Source organism: Galleria mellonella, unplaced genomic scaffold (genome assembly GCF_026898425.1).
Source record: "Galleria mellonella isolate WM207_F2 unplaced genomic scaffold, CSIRO_AGI_GalMel_v1 utg64, whole genome shotgun sequence".
In the NCBI taxonomy this organism is placed as follows: domain Eukaryota; kingdom Metazoa; phylum Arthropoda; class Insecta; order Lepidoptera; family Pyralidae; genus Galleria; species Galleria mellonella.
In genome coordinates this window covers 1,761,214-1,777,964 of record NW_026442133.1, presented here as the reverse complement: position 1 = coordinate 1,777,964, position 16,751 = coordinate 1,761,214, and positions in this window count along the sequence as shown.

Here is a 16,751-nt window from a genome sequence, read left to right as displayed (position 1 = left end):
GGACAAAACGATTTAGTATCGACTTAATCGTTTACAATATCTTATTTCTTTATATCTGTAATGTTGTCGTATTAACTATTATACGTGTATAACATCTATTCTGTATTGTTCATTTAATTTAAAAAGTGTAATGATTACTGTTTAATAAATTGTTGTTTGTACTTAATACATAGATTCTCTATGCTGTTTTAAAATGACAATTAGAGAATCTGGAATTTGAAAATACATGACACACAGATATAAATAGACACTACCTAGAATTATCTAATTCAGAATCAGGGATAAGATATATATCTATATATATCATGACTCTGGTATCATGTGGGATAGGCAGACAGAATCGGGAGTCAATGGTCTTTAACCTTTTATAGATTTTTCTGAAAGTGGACGAACTGTTTTTAGAACTGCTTCATTATATGTACGCCAATTCTTAACTCCTCTCTCATAGAATAATTTGTTTTATTTGATTGTAACTGATTAGTCTAGATCTTTCACTGATACTAAGATCTATTCACTTTTGCATTGTTTATATATTTTTTTTTTTTTTTTTTTTATACTGTTTCGTCAATCTATAACTTGTCATTGTTTTCACAGATTCGAAGAATCACAGCTATGCAAACACAACTGATTTTCCTCATTTATATATATATATATATATATATATATATATATATATATATATATATATATATATATATATATATATATATTCTATTTTTGTCTACAGTACAACATTTTGCAACGCAGGGCTTGATAGATTTCTTTTTTAATTTTTTTTTATTTATAATTTATATTTTATTAGAATTTATACTGCTAAGATGAAATGGCAAAAGAAATTCTACAGTGCATTGTCTGTTCAGAATTCGTGACAAGCAAAAGGCCATTCATTTTACTTAGGAATTTAATAAACTGTATTTCACACAATCAGAGGGACGTTCTAACATTGGGTCGTTCGAATGAACAAAATACAGAGTTCCGTGTCTTGGATCTTTAATATTACGCTGAAATTTCCAGCTATATTGTTAATCTGGCTCTATCTGAAAGCTGTTAATTTTACGGTTGATTGACGGTTTCGACCGCACCATCTTCCTTCCTTGAAATATGATGCCACTTTATCTATTATCTGTAATGTATAACAAATACAAAAGCACATTATTAACTAGCTTCTTTTTATTTACTTTACATTCTTTTTTATTTCCTACTGATATTATCACTGTGAAATTTTTTAAAGAATTATAATAAATATTTATGTTAGTACAACTCTAAGTTTTACAACGAGTTAGAACAAAAGAGTTAGAGAAAATTTGTGTTTAATTTTAAAGATATGAAAAGTGTTATGAGAAATTCCTTTTTTTATAAGTCTTATCAGCTTTTAATTGTCCACTGCTAAACATACGTCTTTACTTTGGGAGGAGGAGGAGGGAGTTCACACGCTTGGCAGGTGGATTGGCAACTGCAGTTAGGCTTTAGAGATGTTTTAAGAGGGACGCTGCTGTCCATCCGTCGCCTCCTTTAGTCGCTTCTTACGACATCCACAGGAAAGAAAAAGGCGACTACACGGAAAAAATTTAAACATAAATAAATAAAATATATTCAATAAAAAAGGATTAATACGAAAGTAATTCTATCGATTAAACAGAAATAAACAAAATAAGTTATTGAACAAAAAGTTGATTAATTCTTTTTTTTTTAAGTAGTTTGTAATCAGTAAAACCAACATACATATTATCGACATTACGAGTATGTATACAAGTATAAATATATATACAACTCATGCTTTAAACGTTGGTGTTCAAGAGCCAAGTGTGGCTTAACAAAGTTATTCGTCCCTGGATTAAGTGTAGACCTATTGGGTTTAATATCTCATGGTGCTAACATAACACGTGAAGGAGGACGTCTCACTATGTAAATATGTATGTAAATCCTTGAGCTTTGAATATTTTAGAGTCCCGAATGTCTAATAGTTTGCCGGGGTATAAGTTTTAAATGGAATTGTACTTTATTTAGAAAGTTTTTTTTTACAACTAGTCAGCATTCTATATTTAATTTTTTTTTTAATAATTTCTACGTTGTATTTATTTCAGTAATTTACTGAAATACTCAAAGAGGTTTTCAGATAAATAAAAAATACTCATTTTAGATTTTTGCTCAAGAAAATATTTTCCTTTCTTTTCATTTGATATAGCAGAGGGTTCTATACTATGCTTTTTTGTACAAGATCATCACTCGAAGGAATAAAATATTCAATATTTGATCTTGTAGAAGAACTACCTATACATAATTAAAACAAATTTTGTAACTTGAAAATATTTATTATACTTAGCAAAGTCCTTGCCATCAAATGTTGGCACCACGTGCCAACTGATTTACGATTGTTTCACAGTCAACTTTGCCTATTTTTATAACAATACACATAAATACCTCAGAAATTCACTTCTCAGGTACTTTTATGAAATATTGCCAAATGGAAAATTTTATTTGAATTATACATTAAATATTCATATGAAAGTGTAAATTTAAATCCGTTATAATACATATTTTAAATCCTCAGTTATTTTACTATAAAATACTTATAACTGTGAAAGTGAGTTTGTTACCTTTTGATGCTGTAACCTATTATTTATTTATGTATATTATAGTTGTATTAACCTATTATTTGGGACGAAGAAAGACATTGGTTAAGCAGTCGAGGTCACAGGTAAAATCTAATAGTTTATAAGCCAAATTCACAAATAGTATCAACGATCCTTATAACATGATTTAAAGGATACTCTATGGCTAATATTCTTGACGTGATAGTTGGTCTATTGTTACTCTTATATTGAATTATAATTATTGATATCGACTTTAGTATTTAACTTCATTTTCATGGGCAACAGACGTGCTCATGAATAAGGATTTCCATCGAGTTCGTAACTAGCTGGGCAACTTTAAAGTTACATGCGCGAGTAAAGCCGATATTTTTTTTTACCAGATGTACACACACCGCTTTTTTAACGTGATTGCTTTTTAATTAGCATAATTAATTGTTTTTATTGGAAGAGTAAAATTTGATTTTAAAATTTTTATTTTTGTGTTAATAATAATAATATTTCTTTATTATAGATTACAAAGATCTATTTTTGTTAGTAACAATTGACTTAAATTATGTTAGTAGAAAAAAAATACAAAAATAATTTTATGGCCCCTATAATCATTTTGATCCACAATGACAGGATCGGGCTATCGTGTTTATTACACAATGCCCACAGAATGCTGTTACTGCTGCCACGCAATCGGTATAAAAGAGATGCGATCCGTTTGCGTCTGATGGCATAGAAGTCATCTGTCCATGCCGCTGCAAACATTGTGGATGCACTACAAAAACGTGGCAGCCGTAACAACACCCTGAAAACATTATTGTATTGAACATTGTTAATAAAATGCATATGTCTTTTTCTATGGATATTATGATGATTTGCATCTGGAGGAATTAGGATTAATAGATGAATCGCGACGTACTCATACATAACTATTCTGTAGCATCGCCACGAGTTAGAAATTACAACGCAAAAGAAATCAGTATATTGCGTGCTGTTCATATCTGTTAAGACAGTTAGAACTGTTAGCTTGTTTGCATTTCAAATTGTATATAAATAAAGACATAAGAATAACTAACAAATAACAATTAAATCCCTTAATAATCATACGAGTTACTGTCTAATGTTTTCAGTTGGTCATCTTTACTTTAACAGTATAAACTTAAGCCTCCCCTTAAATACTTGCATTTATGAGTTTACATTTCCTTGGCGTGGAATAGATATATAAGCCCAATGGCTTTGGTCGCATTAGCATACGTTTACAGAAGCGCCAACCCCTGTGGCTATGATTATTTACATAATTAGGGAGCCTGAAACTGTGCGAACACGGGCTATTTTGCTATTGAATTTAAGATATTATCACGCTTTCAAGAAATAGAAGCGTAAATAGCAAAACCGTAAACATTCTTGTTTATTAAGCTTGCGTTAATTCTTGCAAACTGAATAACCACTGTGGTAATTATTTAAGTACTTATCTGTATTAAGTGATTAGCAGTTTTCAGTCGGATTCAGAAACGAAAGAGGTTCTTAATTTGTTTGTATATTTTGTTTATCTTTATAAATCGATTAAGAAATTTGATTTTTTTTTATCTTAAAGAATCCTTTATTTTGAAAAAAAAAATATTAATCGTTCGGCGTTCAAACAGCGAATATTACGCTTCGAGCAGCGATCTTATAATTTGCCTAAAGACGCTTTGTTTTGTAATAAAACACGTGTTGTAAAACATGCGTGGAGTGAATAGCGGTCGGAGATTGATGCTAATATGGAAGGTTGTAGAATTTCGGGTAATAATAATAGTAGTAAATCTTCGAGTGTTGGTTGCACATGTACTAATAGTAGCGGAATTAAACAAAAAATTCTAATAAATTAAAAAGTGATATGGACTTTCACAAAATAACAACTACTTCAGTAAAATATTTATGGTCAAAAGACAAATGTAGTCTGTTAGTCTACCTATAGTATAATTCACGAAGCGTGATCCACGAATCGTGATCCACGAATGAGGTGCAATATATAAGTTATAATAACATAAATGTAATTTTTTAAATTAATTTTCAACATTTCGATTAAAATTCATTAATCGATAATTTAGATATTTAATTGATAATAATTGGTACTATATTTAATAAAAATATATAAATAATTGTACTATGTACTACCGTTTCAAGAAATTCATATTAATGTGTGTACATGGAATCTTTTCTTTAATACTCGTAGACAATTTTTAAAATAAATATTATATCAAAGATAGATTTTGACTAAATTTCAAAGAAGTATTTTAATGCTGAGCCTACCTAATAAAATGAGGATGATTTCAAAATTTTGAAAGAAATATGTTTCTTTGATTACAAAGTGTACCAACGTACGCGAGTGCACCTAATAGGACGAGTTTATGGCAACGATCAAAGATATTTATTTATTTGAACGTAACGCATTTGATGTTTGATACAAACATATTTCAACGACCACGGTACATAAGGTTTTGATAATTTAATTTTTTTATCTTTACATTTGACTGTTCTTTTATATTGACACTAGCCATTACCCGCGTCTTCGTCTGCGTGGTCAGAATATGTTTACTATAAGTATGTGATAAAAAATAGTCTGTCTTCTTCTCCATCCCATATAGTAGGTATACATTAAATTTCATAGTAATTAGTTAAGTCGTTATGAGGTGACAAATATACAAAACACACATTATTATATATATATATATATATATGATTATATCAACCGTTAAGTGTTCACTCCTGACCATATGCCTCCCCCATAAGGGAGGTTTACCAGTAGTTGGCACGCTTAGCATGTGGGTTGGCAGACACAGTTAGGCTCTGGTGATGTTTTAGGAAGGATGCTGCTGCGCATCATTCGACCATTAAGTTTCTTTACTCCCCTCTCACAACACCCACTATAATATAATATAAATAACGCTAGCAATAAGATGGACCACAAAACAGTTTGGACATGTGTAATTTGTATATTTAAAAGGAATAATTTTTATTCTCCTCTGACCTCAAAGAAATAAAGGAAGAAAAAGAGAGACGGAACTCCCTTACTCCGTTATTGTTGTATATTTTGTGTACTCTTGTGTAAAATGTAACGCGTGTTTAAAGAATTCTAAATATTTAAGTGTAATATAACGATACCTTTTTTTGCTGTCTCATCTTTACAATAAAAGTGAGTAGCGAATAAAAAGCAACGGTATCATCTAATCTATTTAAGCCCCAATCCATTTTCCCGTCCGTAGTTTGTTCCTGTTTGCTTGTACTTCAACATTAATATTGACATAAAAAATTTATTGTTAAACAACGTATAAAGGGAAGAGATTGTTAGTAATAGGGACTAGCGGTCTTATTACATCGTGTTACATCAAACTCCATGCGGCCCCCTTGAAATTCATCGTGGTTAATTTATCCCGATAAACCAAATATTCTGATATTATCGTCATCTATTGTCTGAAGGAAATTGTTATTATATTTTTATATATATAAAATAAATTCACGTCGGTAATAAAATTTAAATCTATATTCACAGTATCGGGTCTCTACAAGCAAATTTTGTTTTGCAATATGCAGTTTTTGCTTTAAAGATAAAAAGGACTTGGCTAAGAAAGCACTTTTCAATATTAATACGGGTAATAACAATATAATTGTCAAAAAATAATATGAAACCAATAAGAGATTAAATTCTATCGATTACAAATACGATTATGATCCACAATAAAAAAAAACCTGACTTCAATTTAACAAAATTAGTTATTTTAATTTGAAAATTAAATTATTAAACCAATTTCGATAGTTTCTATAAAACCAATTCAAAAGTATATTCTTTTAGGAAAAAACAGAAGTTTCTGGATCGGTTTATTACTTTTACTTTAATACAGGTAACAAACATAATAATACTACCAAATTGGAAACTTTCTTCTTTTTTTTTTGAAATCGTTTGAAAAGAATTGGAAAAATCTTTGTGTGTGAACAAAATGGCAGTTAGAGATTGAGGGCTAATATCGAAGGTTGTGGGACTTTTGGTAGTTATAGTGGTGCCCAATTTTTGAGTGTTGGTAGTTACACACATAGTAATTGTAGCGGAATTCAACAAAATAATTCTAATCAAATAACCAGCAATTTTAATAATTTGATAGTATGTTAATGTGAAAAAAGATTGGACTAATTGAGGATGACCTCCTTTTAGAATGAGTATAACTTCAACATAACCAAGGCAAAATTAAATTTCAATAAAAATCCCTTAAAATATGCTGGAAATAATAAATGTAAAAAGTACATAAATTCTGGCTACGAAGAGATTACATATAAAAGAAATATTGGACAATTTACAAGTACCTATCTATCTGGGAAATGGCCGAGTTAGGCCAGAGGGAGCGACGCGTCGCAATAAATACATCGGCCAATCCAATTTCCTTGTAGGTTGTATGAGCGATCCATTCCACTGGACAAATTTAGTGCCAGTTAGACAAGGCTCCTTTATTACGCTTCGTTCGAGTAGAAATACGTTTAAGTAGTTTCATTATGCAAAATTAAACAGGAAAAATGTATGCTGTCTCAGCGTTCTATTTAAAAGATCACCAAAAAGCCCAACTACGGTTGCCAACCCGCCTGCTAAGCGTGGCAACTACTGACAAAACTCCTCAAGTGGGAGGCCTATGTTCAACAGTGAACAGTTTAGCTCTGATATAATGGGGATCAGGGGGAACCCAGGTGAACCGCGTGGAGGTCGACCTGATATTGTTAATAATCTTTTCCCCCATCCTTATGTAGATAGTTTCTGTCTGTCTGATAGTACTATAGTATGGTAATCGTTTACTATCAGTCACACTCAGAAATCTAAGAAAAAAAGCTTCACTTGAGTTGCATCATCAATTGGGAGCTATGATCCCTATTATGTCACAGAACCAAAACGAATTGTAAATTCCGGCTATTAAATTGCAACAGCGGTTTAATTTTATAGCCACTTTACACATTGTTTAGCGATCAATTGTTATTTAGGGTTTTCTATATAACAATTAGATATAGCTGGTGAGTAAATTTTTATTTATTGTGAGTAAGATTGTAGGCAGTAGAATAGGATTATAACTGCAGATCCGCATAGTAACATTTCTCATTCATTTTAGCCATTAACTGTCCACTGCTTAACATAAGCCTCCCCCTAAGAGGAGTTTTGCTCGTAATTTGCACGTTTGTCAGGCGGGTTGGCAACCGCAGATAGACATTTAGAGATGTTTTAAGAGAGATTTTACTGTCTATCCTTCGACCATTAAATTAAGTTCCCTTAGTCCCCTCTTACGACACCCATAATACTTCTTAATTATAGATATAAAATTTCGAAATAATATAATTTTGGGCGTTTATTAGTCATTCAATGCATTCATGAAATTTATTTATTAATATTATATTTGGTCCACTCTCCCACGAGATATGACATAATACTTCTTAATTATAGATATAAAATTTCGGTAAATAATATAATTTTGGGCGTTTATTAGTCATTCGTGTCTACATTTTGTATTTTGCCATGTTACATAATGTGAATAAAGCTACATTACATTCATGACAATTTATTTATTAATATTATATTTGGTCCTCTAATGTCTCTCCCAATCATCATATTTGGTGTACACGTAATATTTAGGGCGGAAAAGGATGTAGGCATCTTTTTATTCCGGTCATGCGGACGAAGTTGTAAGTAAATACTAGTATCGTGTATAAACATGTATATTTGTCAGATGGTTTTTGTTCGTTGCTTCTTTGAGCTTTAACAACTCAGCCAATCGCTTAGAAATATTATATACAAATGGTACTTGATTGGATAGAGTATATTTTATTGTATCCATTTTAATCGAAATATCTCGAATTCGACGAAGAAGCCACTGAAAATAAATTAGACATATTACACTATATTATCCAATAAAAAAATAAAGAACTTGTACTATAAATATCGACAAATGTTAAAGCAACATATCTATATTTTATTTTATTTTATTAAATGTATATATGTATATTATATAAAGACTGCTTCCAGCAATAAGATTGTATTACGGTATTTATACAATTATATCGTTACATTTATTTATTGTTTTGCTTATTTCTTATATTGTATAATATATTCGAAATAAGGATATCCGCAAAAGAACTAAAGTAATTGCACATAGCCCGAAGCATTAGTTAGTTAGAAGTGACAAGGTAGGTAGAAGTGGCAAGAAGAACTGACAACCTATTGGGAAGAAAGGTTCTTGAGTGGTGACCAAGTACGGGCAAATACAGCGTAAAACGACCCCCATTAGATAGAGAGACGACTTCAAATACATAGCAGGGAGTCAGTGAATGCATTTTTTTTATACAACTTAGAATGGCAAACAAGCTGACGGTTCACCTGATGGAAAGTGGTAATCGTCGCCTATAGACATATAGGTAGCTCAGGACCATTCTTAATGGCAGTCCATGGGAGAGGCCTGTATTCAGCAGTGGACGGATAATGGCTGAGATGATGATGATGATGATGATAATGTAATAAATAAAGTATACTCATTCATTCATATTATAGTATACAGACAGAACTATACAAATAGATATACATATTAAATCAAATACCAACGACGAGGCATCACAATGTGTAATTGCTAACGTTCATGTCATGTTCGAATCTTTAGTTATTCGGAAATAGGATTCAGTATATTGCTGTAAACTCAAGTAGTTGTGACTGTGACATTGTGATGTGTTTTGCAATAAATGTCATACACACTGCCAAGTAAACATTAATTGCGTTATGCTGATATACAACAGCGACGGAATTATCTGACAATCTCCGTAAACAGTTGAATAATATAATTTTCAATTTTAAATTTTTCTGATTGATTTTTTTGAAAAATAGCTCTGATTGTGGATTAAAACATTAATAATAAAACAAGTTACATTTGAATCTACCACAAGTTTTAATTCTGAAAACAAAATCTAAAAAGGCAATTTAAAACTTAAATGAAAAAAGTATTTACAAATCTTAATTTTATACCAAGATAGTGTTTATTTTGTCAACTGAATCAAAATTTTCAATTATGTAAATGTTAATAAGAATCGTAATCTCTTATTTATTTATTTCAATTACTTTGTCGACCAAATTAAAACGCGGTACTTACGTACCTTTGAAATGAACATTGAATCATGAACATGGTACGTTATTGCCTTTTAATGTTCTATATTTCTTTTATGTAACTTAGAATAGCAAACAAGCTCGACTCACCTGACAGAAAGTGGTAACCGTCGCCTATAGACATTTAAACCGAAATATTGCATGGCTGTATATATATAAACACAACAGCTTCACAGAAGAAACACGAGTGGGACAGAGGTGCCCAAGCAAATTACTTTTGTACAAAGTCTCCTTCTGGTAAATTATTTTAATACACAAAAAGTATTGAAAATTATTCATAAATCGGACACACTTCGGAATGAATGCATTTAATGAAACTTTATGTATATAGAATTCTCAGTATCGTTGAAGCTTTCAGGTATATTTAGGCATATTTAAAATGAAGATAACATCTTAAATCCTGCTCATAAAAAGCAAACGTCTCGTAAACTTATTTAATTAAGTTTATTATTTAAATAACTTGTTTTTACATTTTAATGAATAAGAGAGTATTTATTTATTAACTAGAGCAAGTATAACTGTAATAAAATTAGTTTCTATAATATAAAAGTAAACAACATTTATAAACTTATTTTATTAAAACTATTATATTTGAATAAATATTATTATACCTACTTGTACAACAATTAGTCCATTACGCTAAGGTTGTCTTGAAAAGATTGCTTTCAGCAATAAGAACGCTTTACTGTACTTATACAACTGTATCGTTACATTTATTAATGTAACGACGAATGTAGGGAATAAGCAAAATGGTCTTGCATATTCCCTATATTGTACAAATAAAGTATACACATTCATTCATTACATAAACCTATCATTTATATGAATTTATGACGGCTTTTATTTTAAATCACATGAGCAAAATTTTCGATCACAGCTAGTCTTGTCAACTTAAAACAATATAGTATATAAAAACTAAAATCTACAAACGTATTTTAGCTATTGAAGTGTTTTGTTGCTTTCTATCGTAGTAACAATTTAGTGCAAAAGAAGAAGACAAAAGATTTCAATAGATAAAAATATTTATAAGTGATTGGACATTATTCATCACATTATGAATTGAGATTAATATATAAAAATATTGTACACGATGCTCCCTTACGCTAATTTCATTAGTTTATCTCCCGAATTGTAAAAAAGGATAATAATTAACGAGTATTATAAGTCTTGGAAAAGCCTCGATTTGTGAGTCTCTAATTAAGTCTTAATAAATAATAAATATCTTCTTAATTAGTCTAATTCGAATTGTTGCACAGAGGTTTCTTATATTAAAGCATCCATTAAGGGTTTTTGGAAATTCCCACAGGAGAAAACGGGTAGCGCGTGGGCAATACGGCGCCATTACGTGCTATAATTATGTACCCTCGTGTTCTGTCTGATATCATGATAATAACAAATGAGATACAAACAAGCGGACGTGATAAAGTAACCAAAGCAGACAGTTCAATTAAACAAGCTTTTCACTACTATTTTTACTAACATTCGTATTCATACTCTTTAGTGTTAAGAGTTTTTGGGTTGCTTTTATTGTACACGAAGGCCTTTGACATAGTTCACTGAATGACGGCTTTACATGTCCTCTGAAGCGAATGTAAAAATAGTTCATTTATTAAAATCTGTGCAGCTGTTGTGACAAACATTGGAATTCATACGTAAATCCGTGGCGCATTGATGGATATGTTGTTCTGCGTAAATATAGTTCTGGGTTTGATCTCCGGCCAGGTCATTTTCGGAAACGAACTTTTCTATATTGGCTCGCGTTTGGATGTTGTAAGTTGGGCCTTAGATGTTCGTTGTTTGCTTTCTCATAACATAGGGATATCAGTGTTCGAACTGTAAATCAGAATGATTTGCTCAAAGAATAAGTCTTCTTTTATTATGCCGACTAGGCAATTTCCCCATTCCTTAAGGACTCAAATTTTTTTACCATTTCATCATCATTATCATTAACTGTCAACTGTTGAACATAGGCCTCCATCCTCACCTATCATCCTTGGGGGTGTTTTACCATTCCATTATCATCCATACTTGGTAACAGGTTACACATATATAGAGGAAGCTGAAATGGCATCCATTCTTTTAAGGCAGTGTTCGAACTGTGAATCAGAATGATTTGCTCAAAGAAACAAAAACCTATCCCCATTCCTTAAGGACTCAATTTTTTTTTATCATTTCATCATCATCATCATTAACTGTCAGCTGTTGAACATAGGCCTCCCACTTTGGGGTTTTACCAGTAGTTGCCATTCTTCGACCATTGTTTTAAGTTCCTTTAGTCGCCTCTTACGATACCCATGGGCAAGGAAGGGGTAGCCCATTCTATGCTGGGACTACATGGCATAGAATGGGCCACTTACTCACGATTTACTCACGACACTCACGATAAACGACAAAAAATTTTGAGTCTCTTGCACTAACATGGCATCCAGTTGTTAAGTTAGCACGGGAAGCTCAAACTTTTTGTCGTTATTGAATTTATGATTCACGAAATTCCATCTTAATATATTCGATAATATTTTAATTTTACGGACGAAAATCACTTTTGATTTTACCCTGCATAAGTTTGAAATATATTTTTTTATATCGTAAAGCTGACAAGCATACAGCCCATCTGATTCTAAATGGTCACTGTAGTCTATGAACGCCTGCTACACCAGGAGTATTACTTGCTACTAGCTTGTTGCCAACTCCGAAGAAATCCTAATACGCTCTTTTTGAAGAACCCCTACTAGACTCTAGAAGAAACAACCGTCGGGAGCTCATTCCACAGTCTGAGCGTTCGCGGAATGAAACCCTTCTCATTTCAATTCAATATTGACATAGACATTTAGAGAGTATTTAATGTTATTTCTAAGTAATGACAAAATACTCATGGCTTTTTGTACGCGTCGAGGACTTTTTAGCTCAACATTTCCTTATTAATGTTCCAGTACTTGTATTCACCCAGTAACGACGTCAGCTTTTCTAAATAAATGCTAATGCGAACAATATGCTTCACGCCACATTTTTAACAGGGCTGTTATCTCTTTGAATTTTACTTCCATTTTGATAAAATATTATCTCTGTACTGCTATTCAGAGAGACCAGTGACCCCTTTATTTGGAGTATTACTTTAGACTCTCATTTTATTTTTATTATTGGTTAATATTTCTATTTGTTTTCAAGATAATCCTTCTCTTGTTAATATGCGTATAAACATTATGTAGAATTAACCTTATGTGAGTTTGTATTATTCGTACTGAGTTTAAATTATATCTACTTTTAATAAAATGACTACAAATCCTAATAACATGCTGAAGTTTATAAAAATATTAGGATATTTTTTTCTGGAATATATTGAAATTAAATTTGATACACAAATAAACAATGCAATTGATTAAAACAGATATTTTTATCCTTATTCACGTAAGTAAAACCGCAGGACTTAATTAGTATAACGAAGGTAAAATTTTTATAATATTCTTGGATAATAGGTACATAACCCATAGGTAATACGGTTTACTTTTTAATAAAATAAAAAAAAAATTCATAGGTGGATAGTATCGATCAGTATGAAAAATCTATTTAATATTATTAAATAGAAATTCAATGGATATCAAAATCAAATAACCTAAAATTCTTGGCAAACACAAAGCATTCCAGTGTGTAAAGAGCAAATATCGTGAAGAAAATTTAAAAGAACTTTCAAGGATGATTGCACATTACATCGCTTTTGTCTACTATTTGATAGTAAAAGAACCTTACAGTAAGATTATGAGACTACAGTATATTCCAATATTTAAAAGTGTATAAAAATGAATACGCTTTTTATTATAATTTTAGATAAAAGCAGAAAATAAAAAAATATGGTCGTATTATAAAAACTTTTTTAAAATTTTATATTTATTTTTGCTGTATATTTGATTTTTTTTTATTAAAAAATCATTGATTCTTTTTTATTTGTATTTGGACAGTTTACTTCATTAAGTATCAATTTATTTAAAGTATAATTTTAAATAAAGTTTGCAACTTAAAACACTAGATGGCGTTATATATAATTTGTTAAAAATGTTGATATAAATAGTGTCCTAAAATCTGCTGTTAATGTTTTAGAGCGTGAAGGGTATAACTACATTATAATAGTTCGCGCATATCAAGGTCAAACTATAAAGTGCGACATCAAAATAGAAGGATAAATACCAATTTCGATCAGAAGTATTCAAAACAGGGGATAAATTTGTATAACAATATTGAAAAGTGAGAGTTTTTTTTATACTACTTAGCATGTAGCAAACGAGCTGAAAGCGTACCTGATGGAAAGTGGTAACCGTCATCTATAGACATGAGCGGTACCATGGACATAACAGACTGTACTGTTTCGCCCATGATACTCCCATGCGTTGCTATTCCTGAGGACTCCGGTGTTATTTCTCTATGCCCTGTAAATTCACTGCCATATCCCACCCTTCAAACCGAAATACAGCCATGTAAACACAACTGCTTCACGGTAGAAACACGAATGGGACAGAGGTGCCCAAGCAAATGACTTTTGTAAGTCTCCCTTTGGTATCTGAAATTTGAAAAGAGTAACTGTTTAGTTCTCAGCAGACAACAACATTTCAAACCTAACAGTAGAATCATAAATAAATGACGATTTAAAAGACCTTATAAATAAGTCTATTTGAATAAGAATTATTATATTCTATTGTATTGTATAAGAGATGAAGTTATATTTGTGGTAATGAAGTGACTATACAAATATACGAAGGGCTTGGTACACATGTCAGCTGGTAATCTTGTCTCCTAAATGTTTTGTCTTGTAAATACATGATATGGGGAAGGATAGGTATCACAAATATAATAATTAGGTTTCTAAATATTATTTTTTAACTTTTGTTTATTTTGTAACGATATTTATATATATGCTCTACAAGAATGAGTGTTTGTCATTTCCGATAATTGTTTTACATTTTGATCTTTATTGTTATTTTATTTATTTATTTAAACTTTAATGCACAGTAAAATTCTATGTACATTTGGCGGTCTTACACCGGACGGTGTTCTTTACCAGTCAACTATGGGGTAAACCGAAAAATAAGTAGGCAGTGCATATTTGAATAGAGGTAAAATAAAGCAATACTTGATAAATTCATATAAACATACACATAATGTATTAAATAAATAAATATATACATACAATAAATACATACATAAATAAATACATACTGTTTTATTTTAATTAAATTTTCTAGTTGTATATTTTTATGTATTATTATTTCAGTAAAGAGTTAACAAATATCATTTTTTTTTATTTCTTTCCAAAGAAAGTACCTCTTTGCTGCCTACGCCCCACGCTGCACCAACATATACTGTATGATACATACTTTATAATTAGGTTCTATTAATTTCTTAGCAAATAATAGGCTTTTGTTGGTATACAAGGAAATTTTGTTGAAGGGTAAATAATTTTGCCGTTACTTGCTCGTTAGATGGTTAAATATTATACAATTTTCACTTTAATAATTTGTTTATATCCGGTATAAAATTACTTTGTTATTGTTTGCGCCTATTGGTATGCACAGTACACGTGTCTGTATATATTATGTAGGTTGGTAGGTATTATATACATATCATCATCATATCAGGCTTTAACTGTCCACTGCTGGACATAGGCCTCCTTCTAGGTGGGTTTTGCCAGTAGTTGCGACACTTGGCAGGCGGATTCGCAATCGCAGTTAGGTTTTGGAGATGTTTTAAGAGAGACGCTGCTGTCCATCTATCGCCGTTTCTTAGTCGCTTCTTACGACATCCACGGGAAAGGAAGGGGTGGCCTATTCTATGCCGGGAGTTTAGGTAAATATACATGTACCAGTATGTATTTAAATGTTACGTCGTGCGGTCCCGGTATAGAATGGGTTACCTCTTCTATTTTCGTGGGTGAAGAGATGATTAAGGGAACTTAATGGTCGAGATATGAATAGAATCCCTCTTAAAACTTCACCAAAAGCCCAACTGCGGCTGCCAATCCGCCTGCCAAGCGTGGTATATACTGGTAAGACCCCCAGCAGTAGAACCAGAGTTAACAGATGATACGATGATGATGACTCGAATGGTATTATGTATATCATATAATAGGTACAAAATTCATTCCTTGTAATCGTAAAAAAGGCACCAATCTTCTAAGACAGATTTTAAAACTTCTCGTTTTCGAAGTTGGTTAATATTACCGTATTATCTAAGTGTCAGAACGGATATTGGGAACGACAGGTGAATATTCCCGAGCAAATTTGGTTGCTTTGTTATCCGGCCAAGTACTTCCAAGAAATCCTTGAAGGTTCAAATAGACTAGATCGGCGATATTCCAATGAGTTGTAAAACACTTCCTGTAGGTACACGAAAATTATACGCATTCTTGTAGGGTTATGAATATTTACAAAGTTTTTTTATCAAACTGTAATGAAGTTGTTGTACTGCATATTTTTATTTAGTTCATAACTATACTATATTTTTTGTCAGTATATTGTAATGAAAAGTAACAAATTTGAAAAAAAAAAACAGTACGAAGTTAGTTCATTTCTATTGTTTGATATTGTATCGGATTGTTCAATTTTCTCTTTTTATTAATATTCGATATCATAATACATACCTAAAGATGCTTTATGTTTTCATTTGTTTTCTTATACATTTGTATTCATTAAAACCTAAGTGATAGGTGAAATATACGGCTATGAAATTGTATTATTTGTATTATTTTTTTTTTGTTTTTATTCCATTATCTTTAACTTCTAACAATTATTGAAGATAAATATAGAAATATTTTAAAATAACAAATCTCCACTTTAGATTCCTTGTTATAATAAAAATACATAGTAGAAGCAATGCACTCTTAGATGAAGGTGAACCGACTTTAAAAAAGAAGGTGAGTCTTAATTCGGTTGGATTTTTTTATGTTCCTTATCTTATAACACCGTCAGTTGTAAACTTCTAGGATTTTTTTTTTTTTACTGAAAGAATACATTTACAAATTGATT